The 10782-nt window shown below is 45.7% G+C and overlaps 1 protein-coding gene across 1 annotated transcript in view; it reads left to right on the top strand.

The window, feature by feature from the left end:
* The first annotated feature begins 54 nt into the window (after positions 1 to 54).
* LOC119945243 (mitotic spindle assembly checkpoint protein MAD1-like) overlaps positions 55 to 10782 on the top strand; it is a 40382-nt gene continuing 29654 nt past the window's right edge. Inside the window, exons 1-2 of the mRNA XM_038766337.1 lie at positions 55 to 136; positions 4666 to 4731. The gene's annotated coding sequence lies outside the window, so the exon portion shown is untranslated. The remainder of the gene's footprint in view (positions 137 to 4665; positions 4732 to 10782) is intronic.

Raw genomic sequence — 10782 nt, 5'->3', positions numbered from 1 at the left:
AGATCATCAGGCAAACAAGAAATGAATCTGCTTTAAACTGAAGAGTTCAAGAAAATGAGGCTATATAATAGAGTACTTCTTGAGGGCTGCTGTGGGATTGCTAGCTCCAAGTCAGCAAGAGAAATCTATTCATCTGGTAAGAATTCTCTCTCTTTCTCTCACTCTCTCTCTCTCCCTCTTCCCCCCTTACTCCACTTTCCCTCTCTTTCTCTCCCCCTTTCTCTCTATCTTCCTTTCTCTGTGTCTCACACTCGCACATACACACTGTAAACTCCCATGAAGAGAAGCAGCATGGCCTAGTGGAAAAAGCAGAGGCCTGGGAGTAAGGAGACATGAGTTCTAATCTGTACTCTGCCACTTTCCTTTCTTTTTGCCTTTGGAACAGTCACTTAATTCTCTGTGCCTCAATTTCCTCATCTGTAAAATGGGGATACCTGTCATCCCTCCCCCTTACACTGTGAGCCCCACGTGGAACAGGGAATATGTCCGATCTGATTATTTTGCCTCTATTCCCCAGTGTTTAGGAAACTACTTGATGTAGTAAGTGTAAGTGTTTAACAAATATTATTATTATTATAAAAAACCTTCCCTTCTAAAGGTTACAAAGCACCCTTCACCCATCTCATCCTCATTTGATTCCTTTGTAATTTTCCTCTCACTCCTCTACTGCCCTTTTTCCAACATTTTTCTCGTATTCCTGTCTCTTCTGCTACCGATGACTTAGACAATAATAATAATAATAATAATAATAGTATTTGTTAAGCACTTACTATGTGCCAGGCACTGTTCTAAACACTGGGGGAGATAGAAGGTAATCAGGTTGTTCCACATGGGGCTCACAGTCTTCATCCCCATTTTACAGATGAGGTAGCTGAGGCACAGAGAAGTTAAGTGACTTGCCCAAAGTCACGCAGCTGACAAGTGGCGGAGGCAGGATTAGAACCCACAACCTCTGGACTCCCAAGCCCAGGCTCTTTCCACTAAGCCAAGCTGCTTCTCTAGATGGCCAAGGAGAAATCCTCCTGAAAGGGAGGCTCAGTTTGGAAGAAGAGAAAAGCGGGGAGGGACCAGCCAAACCCTCAGGCAGTCAGATGTTTCCCCAGCCTGGGGCACATTTTGCTGTCAGAACTCCCTCTCTCCCCTCAAAGGTGGTCTGATCCTTCTTACCTCTTTATTGTCATTAATTAATTAATTCATTCAATCGTATTTATTGAGCACTTACTGTGTGCAGAGCTCTGTACTAAGCGCTTGGGAAGTACAAGTTGGCAACATATAGTAACGGTCCCTACCCAACAATGGGCTCACAGTCTAGAGGGGGGAGACAGACAACAAAACAAAACATGTAAGCAGTTGTCAAAATCGTCAGAACAAATAGAATTCTAGCCATATGCACATCATTAACAAAATTAATAGAATTTCATTCAATTGTATTTATTGAGCACTTACTGTGTGCAGAGCACTGTACTAAGTGCTTGGGAAGTACAAGTCGGCAGCATAGAGAGGCGGTCCTTACCCAACAACAGGCTCACAGTCTAGAAAAATAGTAAATATGTACAAGTAAAAGAAATAGAGTAATAAATCTGTACAAACATATATACAGGTGGTGTGGGAAGGGGAAGGAGGTAGGGTGGGGGAAGGGGAGGAGGAGAGGAAAAAGGGGGCTGAGTCTGGGAAGGCCTCCTGGAGGAGGTGAGCTCTCAGTAGGGCTTTGAAGGGAGGAAGAGAGCCAACTTGGCGGATGTGTGGAGGGAGGGCATTCCGGGCCGGAAGGACGTGGGCCGGGGGTTGACAGCGGCATTAATACCATCACTGTCTTGATTCTTTTAACATCCTCAGTGCCCGTGATGCCAGGTAAAACCTCGATGCTGTTGTGGCCCCAGGACAGGAGGCTTGCCATATTAACTGTGAAAAAGCGAGGCCCACTAGATAAAACACGGGTGTGGGTGTCAGAAGGACCTGGGTTCTCATCCTGGCTCTGCCAGTTGTCTGCTCTGAGACCCGGGGCAAATCATCTCACTTCTCTGTGCCCCCGTTCCCTCATCCGTAAAATGGGAGTGAAGATGGGGAGCCCCATGTGGGACAACCTGATTACCTTCCCCAGCTTCTATCTTCCCCAGTGCTTAGTACAGTGCCTGGCACATGGTCAGTACTTAACCAATACCGTATTTAAAAAACAACAACAAAAAACTGCCTTGTTGCAGAAAAGGTGGAATGAAGGCAAGAAGTCCTTTGTTGGATCCCTGGGGCACTGATCATGAAAGGAGGCTGGCCTTTTTTTTGGCATTTATTAAGCGCTTACTATATGCAAAGCACTGTTCTAAGCACTGGGGAGGTTACAAGGTGATCAGGTTGTCCCATGTGAGGCTCACAGTCTTCATCCCCATTTTACAGATGAGGGAACTGAGGCACAGAGAAGTTCAGTGACTTGCCCAAAGTCACACAGCTGACAAGTGGCGGAGTCGGGATTTGAACCCATGACCTCTGCCTCCAAAGCCCGGGCTCCTTCCAGTGAGCCACACTGCTTCTCGGCCTCGATAGGGATTGCCCGCCAGGAGCCTTAGAGATGGGGTGACCACTCAATGGACCTTAGTTGAGCGCTTAGTACAGTGCTCTACTCATAATAAGCGCTCAGTAAATACGATTGAATGAATGAACATCATGCATAAAAGGGAAAGGCTGATCCCATTTGCTTTCGGTAGGAGCTGTCGGGCAGGCTGGGGAATGGTTTCTGTCTCCTATCTCCCCCCAACCCCAGGGAGGGCAATTTGGAAAGAGGAGATGTACTGAGGGTTTTGGAACATGTCAATTGCCGTGGAGGGCAAGTGAAAATTACGGCGACAAAGCTTTACTGGGTGAATGAACTTCTTGAACCTATTTCCAAGCACCAACCGTGGCATAATGGATAGAGCACGGGCTTGGGAGACAGAAGGTCATGGGTTCTAATCCCGGCTCCTCCACTAATCTTCTGTGTGACCTTGGACAAGTCACTTTTCTTCTCTGTGCCTCAGTTACCTCATCTGTAAAATGGGGATTGAGACTGAGAGCCCTACGTGGAACAGGGACTGTGTCCAACCTGATTTGCTTGTATTCATTCAATCATATTTATTGAGCACTGACTGTGTGCAGAGCACTGGACTAAGCGCTTGGGAAGGACAAGTTGGCAACATCTAGAGACGGTCCCTACCCAACAGCAGGCTCACAGTCTAGAAGGGGGAGACAGACAACAAAATAAAACATATTAACAAAATAAAATAAATAGAATAGTAAATATGTACAAGTAAAATAAATAGACTAATAAATCTGTACAAACATATATACAGGTGCTGTGGGGAGGGGAAGGAGGTAGGGTGGGGAGGATGAAGAGGGGAAGGAAGGGGAGAGGAAGGAGGGGGCTGAGTCTGGGAAGGCCTCCTGGAGGAGGTGAGCTCTCAGTAGGGCTTTGAAGGGAGGAAGAGAGCTACCTTGGCGGATGTGCTTAGTACAGTGCTCTGCACACAGTAAGCGCTCAATAAATACGATTGAATGAATGAATGAATGTGCAAAGGGAGGGCATTCCAGGCCAGGTAAAGGACGGGGGTCGATGGCGAGACACGCAAGGACGAGGCACAGTGAGCTTGTATGTACCCCAGCGCTTAGTACAGCGCCTTGCACATAGTAAGTGCTTAACAAATACCATTATTATTGGAGAAGCAGCGTGGCTCAGTGGAAAGAGCACAGACTTTGGAGTCAGAGGTCATGTGTTCAAATCCCGACTCCACCACTTAGCTGTGTGACTTTGGGCAAGTCACTTCAATTCTCTGGACCTCAGTTCCCTCATCTGTAAAATGGGGATGAAGACTGTGAGCCCCCCATGGGACAACTTGATCACCTTGTAACCTCCCCAGCGCTTAGAACAGTGCTTTGCACATAGTAAGTGCTTAATAAATGCCGTCATCATCATCATCAGTATCTTTTATTCAAGATTGTTAATTGACCTTGTGGCTTATTTACAGCGATTGATCAGTAATACTTATTGAGTGCTTACCATGGGCAGAGCACTGCACTAAGTGGTCGGGAAAGTGCATTCTGAGTTGGTAACAATCTAGAAGTTTATAGGAAAGGCTTCGTTAAGCAATCATTGGTATTTATTGAGCACTTAGTAGAGCTCTCTACTAAGCACTTGGGAGCATCCAGTGCAACAGAATTAGGAGATACATTCCCTTCTCATAACGAGCTTTCAGTCTAGAGGATTGGGTGTTAGTTGAGGAAATCCAGTAGCAGGTAGGGGCAATTCATTTTCTTGGAGTAGAACTACAGAATCCCTCAATGCTCCAACCTGGAGGTGTCTGAAATTTTACCAAAATGGTGGGGACAGGTAGGGATTCCTGTTTCGTGCTTTTGTTATAAAGCAGTCTTATTCTTCCTTACACTGCTGAGCACAGAGAAGAGGGGCATCTGTCCACCCACTCTCCACTCCTGTAGCCAGAAAATGCACCCAAGGCAGGGGATTCTGTCTGGAAGGTCCTCGGCATACCATCTGATGTGCTTGGTGGGGTGGACACCCGATCGTTCTTGGCTCCTAACGTCCTGGTCACTTTCTTTATCTGAGCCAAGTATGCGCTTTCTACCGTGTAGCAACGCGCCATTTAAGGTAAGAATACGGCCTGTTTTATTTCTTCCAAACAGGAATCAGTGGAAATGTTCCATGAAGGGGGAAGAAGAGAGAGGTGAACTAGCAAGACTTGTGATTTGGTGAGTCAAGGTGCAGCAAAACTGACCTGTTTAGAACACATCCCTCCCTCTCCAGAAAGACCCTGTAAACATCCCGATTCTAATCCTTTGGCTGTCCAAGGGACGGATTGAGACGTTGCAGAAAATGTACGGAGGCTCAGGAGCAAGTCAGATGATGATTTTTCTTCTTTCGATTTGTCCCCGCCACCCCATGCCTGCTGCTTCCAGAGAAAGTGGGAGTCGGTTTGCTGTCTCATTTTTACGGCATTTGGGAAGGAAGTACTGAAGCCATTGCCTTGCTGGCAAGAAGCTTCATGTGGCTTTCCTCTAGAGCCAGCTGTCAGCATGGCTCTTCAGCAGGTGCCCAGCCTGGGTTTCTGCTTTTTCCTGTAAATTTTGGGAAAGTTTTAAAATGACCCTCTCGGGGAACTGCATGGCTTAAAGGCTGTGGATTGGGCTGGCGGACTGCCTGTGGCCTCCGCAATGCAAACCCTTCTTCGGGCTGGAGATGAGTTGAGTTTCGAGGAATTTCATTCAGGCTTTCCCGAGAGAAAGCCCACCCGCTCCAGGCCCCATGAATTAACTTGAGGAGGGAGAATGACAATAACAAAGGTGCTTATGAAGCACTTACTATGTGCCAAACACCAGAAACAAGGACACAGTCCCTGTCATACATGCAGCTCACGGTAGTAGAGGGAGGGCCACGGCGTCTTATCCCCATTTCACTCCTGAGGAATATGAGTCATAGAGAAGTTAGGAGACTCATCCAAAGTCAGGCAGCAGTCAAATGGTGGAGCTGGGTTCAGAACGTGGCCTTCCTGACTCCTTGGGATGGTCAATATAGGGGACACTAGGGTAAGCCTGTATTTTCCTCATGATAAAGTTTCACTAGGTGGCAATTACTGAACCCCATCTGTGGCAACTGTCTATCGGATTGGAGAAGCAGTGTGGCTTAGTGGCAAGAGCAGACTCTTGGGAGTCCAAATTCATGGGTTCTAATCCCGTCTCTGCCACTTATCAGCTGTGTGACTTTGGGCCAGTCACTTAACTTCTCCGTGCCTCAGTGATCTGTAAAATGGGGATTAAGACTGTGAGCCCCACGTGGGTTAACCTGGTTACCTTGTATCTACCCCAGCGCTTGGAACAGTTCTTAGCACATAGTAAGCACTTAACAAATACCATTATTACTACTATTATTATTTGAGTCTTGGGGGATCACCACTGGTTGGGGAGCTCTTCACTTATATAAAAGTGTAAAAAGCACATGAGCCCTAGCCAGCATTTTTAAACCAATCTTCTCTCCCCTGTGAAAGTTCAGAAGCAGAAAAATGAGCGAAATCATCATTTCTTCCTGCACATCCAGAAATGATTGCTCTTCACCCTCGGTAAGTAGATAAGAGACCATTTCCAAGGTTTCACTCTGACCTGGAAATCCTCAACTAAAGGTTTAATAATGTGGCACTTACTGGATTTCTAGATTTTTATGGTATTTGTTAAGCTTACTATGTAATAGGCGTCGGGATAGATACTAGCTAATCAGGTTGGACAAGTCCATGTCGCACATGGGACTCACAGTCTTAATAACCATTTTACAGATGAGGTCACCAAGGAAACGAGAAGTGAAGCGACTTGCCCAAGGTCACACAGCAGACAAGTGGTGGAGCCTGGGATTAGAACCCAGGTCCTTTTGACACTCAGGCTCATACTCTATCCACTAAGCCATGCTGCTTCTCTATATAGGTATACCCTCTTTCAGGTTTACAACCCATAGATTTTAACTTCACAACACTAGATTCTTGTACTCTCTTAAGTGCTTAGTTCATGCCCTGCACACACCAACAGCTCAGTAAATGCCATTGATTGATTTTATGGCACAGACTCCGGGAACATGGGACAGGGGGTGAATGGAAGCCGTGGGGTAATGAGAAAATATTTTTTTAAAGCCTTAGTGGGAGTGGCGGGGTAATAAACTGAGGGGAAAATTTAGAAAGGGTGAGGGTATACACCAGAAGAGACCTGAGAGGGGCGATTGGGGAAAATGATTTGCTTACCAGACAGAGTCTTTGGGTACAGTTGACAAGTCCATTTTACTTCTGATGAAATACAAGTTGGCTTCCCTGTTGGGGAAGCTCTTTGACTCAATATAAATACGGTGTTGTGCCTATTCTACCGATTTATAATTGAGGGCACAAATTATGGGTACTTACAATTAAAAAAGAGTAGTGGACCTTGATTCAGGAGCCAATCCCCCATTTGTGGCATTGTTCCAATGAGAAAATTGGTTCCAATAATAATAATCATGGTATTTGTTAAGCGCTTACTATGTGCAAAACACTGTTCTAAGTGCTGGGGAGGTTACAAGGTGATCAGGTTGTCCCACAGGGGCTCACACAATGCCTAGATTTAAGATGCGGTTTTTAGGTACCAGCTGTGAGGACTGCCTGTTTCTTTTAAAATGTTGGGTCTGGAACAGCAAATCAGTGGAGGGTTATTTTGGGCTTCTGTAGGATTCATTCATTCATTCAGTCGTGTTTATTGAGCGCTTACTGTGTGCAGAGCACTGTACTAAGTGCTTGGGAAGAGCAAGTTGACAGTATATGGAGATGGTCCCTACCCAACAATGGGCTCACAGTCTGGAAGGGGGAGACAGACAACAAAACAAAACATGTGGACAGGTGTCAAGTCGTCAGAACAAATAGAATTAAAGCTAAATGCACATCATTAACAAAATAAATAGAATAGTAAATATGTGGCTCCAGGCCCACAAAACACCCCCAAAACGATAGGAGGTACCCCCTTTCCTCCTCTGTTCCCAATCTAGGCTCCCATTGGCCCTGCTCTATCCCGTAGCTGAACTTGCTCCCACTTAGCAAACATTTAAATACCAGGAAAATAACAAGCTGTAAGGAATTTGGGGAGAAGAAAGAAACTAAGAGGCTGAAAACGAATAGTGAAGAGCCAAACCAACCAGGCACACGTGCAGCAGAAAGTAAATCTGACAAATCAAATATTAGCTTGGTGGAATCAGATTGCCGTTGATCATCTTCTTCTTGTAAAGTGATTAGAATTCATTCATTTCAGTGGTCAGTATTTTGTTAAAAAAAAAAGCATTCCCCCCATGCCTATTCCTTTTGGCTTTCTCCTTGAGCTGCAATGTGATTCATCTTTAGCAGACATGAAAACGAATGAACGCTGCCAGTGACAACCAGGAAAGCTTTAGAGCACATGCTGATTTCAGGACCTGCCGTGATAAATCGGTTGCGGTACTCTGCAGCTTTCAGTTTAATATCCCTCAAGTCCACTGCCACCCAAGACCTGAGGATAATACTGTAAAGCTACTTTGTTGGGAGTCCCTGAAGACCTAGTCAAAGGAACCACCCCTGGAGGGATTGGCCCAGTTCCCTCTTTAGGAAAATGTGTGATTGCCACCCAGAAAACTTTGGCTGTAGCCGAAGAAAAATCGGTTTATGTCCCAGGGAAGAGGTATCTTCAGACTAGCCAAATGTTAACATTTAACATTTTAAATGTTAAAATTTAACATTTTGGCATTCACCTTGAATGCAAGTTCAGAGGACAAATGTTGCAGTAAAATTATTTTATGAATTGGAATTCTTCTCTGATCTTAGTCCTCTGAAACATACAGTTTTAAAGTTGAAATTGGTGCAGCCATGCAGATTGCACAAACTCACAAAGAGCCTCAGAAATTAGGTTCCCATGCAGTCCCTGTCCCACATGGGGGCTCACACTCTTATCCCCATTTTATAGATGAGGGAGCCAAGGCACAGAGAAGTTAAATGACTTGCCAGAGGTCACACAGCAGACATGCGGTGTAACCGGGATTAGAACCCACGTCCTTCCAACTCCTGGGCCCGTTCTCTATCCAGAGCCATGCAGGAATACCATGCAGACAGTGATGTTCAACTCCGATGCCTTTTTGTCCAAAAAGAGAGTTGGGGCAGAAGGCTGGCCCAATTTGAACAAGTCCCAAATGCCCTAAACCCAGTACCAGTACTAACCACCATCCCCTAAATCAGCAGGGTGACCCCATTGAAGAATCTGCCCGCCCTTGCATCATCCTACACAATCTACACAATTGTGAGCATTTCATTACCACAAAGAACCGATTCTTTGGTCCACACATTGGTGGTCTCATGCAGTCAACTCGCCTGTGACCTCTTTGAAACTGGTGCCACACTACCCAAGCTCAGAAGGGGATAACTCTCAGCTGCACTGATTCTTTGGAACTCTGGTTCTCAGAAAAACTCAAGGGGAAAAAAAAAAATCATCCAAAGTCCCAAAATAGAATCATCCACATACCATGCACGCTAGATAATGTGTGATCGGGCTGAGGTTTTAAGAAAGGAAGACAGATAATCTCGGGCTCTCTTCAACATGATGTATCCGTTTCCACAGCCTCGAGGGACCCTCGGAACAATAAAATAATTCACCATGTGCCTATTAGGCTATTTGGGGCAAAGAATCAATTAGTCAACTCAGTGCCCACAGCAGAAAAGGAAGCGGAAAATAGTCTACCTCTGGGCCTTATACCCTCTTGGACTGTTCCAACCCCTCAGACAAAAGTAGAGACAGAGTTTCCACTGTCTAAGGAATCTGGCCTTTGTCCCCCTGGATCATGCATCCTCTTTATGTGAAATCATGGGCTGATAGTGGAATAATTATATATGGCCTGAGTGGATATCTCCAATAATAGTGCAGAGTGGCAGGGGATTCTCTGTGAGGATTGAACTTAGTCCTAGGGTCCTTTGGACAGCTGCTCCCTATTTAGCCTCATAGACGTTTGCCATGAATCTCCTCGTGCTGAGCCCATCCTATGAAGGTTGGCCACAGCCCATCTGAGCAGTTTGGCTACTACTTCAACCTCTCCGGAGACCATTGGAGGAGGCTTTGGAAGCAATAACTCAGGCAGAAAAAGGCCCTCTGAGAATGCCTCTCTTCACCAGTCAGTGAAGGCCTGATTTGGGACAGGGCTGTATGGGAATGCATTGGCGTCAGGCACTTTGGCCAAGAGGACAGGAATTCCAGTTCTGCTGGGTTAAATATCTTCCATTAAACTGAAAAAATAAAAGAGAGAACAGATTGGCTGGCTTGAGGAAAGGAGTTTATGCTTGAGGCTATGCCCAGGGGCCTTTTCACAATAGCACATCCTCCACTTCCCTACGCCCACCTTCCCTTGTGTGTCTCTTGGACAGTATCATTTTCCAGGACTTGACAAGCTTTGCTAGTCAGCAGCCCGAGCTGGACTCACAAAGCCACAGCGGACATTTACTCTGCAAAAAGTCCTCGATCCGGAGCCGCAGTGAAGTAGAGATTGCCCCTGTGGGGAAAAAGGCCCACTGGCAACTCTTTTCTCCTACGTTCATTTTAAACAAATCAACCTCCTCTCATTTCCCTCCTTCCCTGCTATCTGTCTCTGTCTCTGTCTCTCTCCCCCGAATATGCTTTGGAATCTTCCCACTTAAATTTCCAGCATTCAAAGGTGAACTTCTGGCTTTAGCATTGAAAGCTCACAACACCCAAAAGAAGGCTCAGAAGGAGGTTGGAAAGTGACGAACGTCCCTTTTGCCATAAGCGAATATTTTTTTTTCTGCTTTATAAGTCCGTCTTGGTTTTTCCCCACTTGATCCTTGTTCTAGGATTTAGTGTGTTCTTTCTTCACTAGGAGGAAAGCGGTTGATAGCAATCCATTAGGTGTCTGGGGAATGTGATTTTAGGGTCTGTGTTAGCCTGATAATAAAATCGTGGAAATTACCACATGCTTAAAGGAAGTGTGCTCATATGTTGGCTTCTCCTAGGAGCAAGGGATTGTATTTGAACTCTGGGAAGTCTTGGCTATAAAAATTGCTTATCTTCTCCTAGCTGGCAACTGTGGAGTGAGTCTACACGGGGACCTTGAAGTTACGTGTTTTGCTCAGCTATCTACGATACTAGTAATAACAGTATTTATTGAGCGTTTACTATTTGCAGAGCACTGAGCTGAGCTCTGAGGAATAATACACAGGTCCCTAACCCTCCAGGGTCTCACAACCTAAAATCTATGAAGTCAAAAGGAGT

This window comes from Tachyglossus aculeatus, chromosome 24 (assembly GCF_015852505.1).
Source record: "Tachyglossus aculeatus isolate mTacAcu1 chromosome 24, mTacAcu1.pri, whole genome shotgun sequence".
NCBI lineage: Eukaryota > Metazoa > Chordata > Mammalia > Monotremata > Tachyglossidae > Tachyglossus > Tachyglossus aculeatus.
Note: the sequence above shows the minus strand (reverse complement) of the source record. Positions and strands in the feature narration are given on the sequence as shown.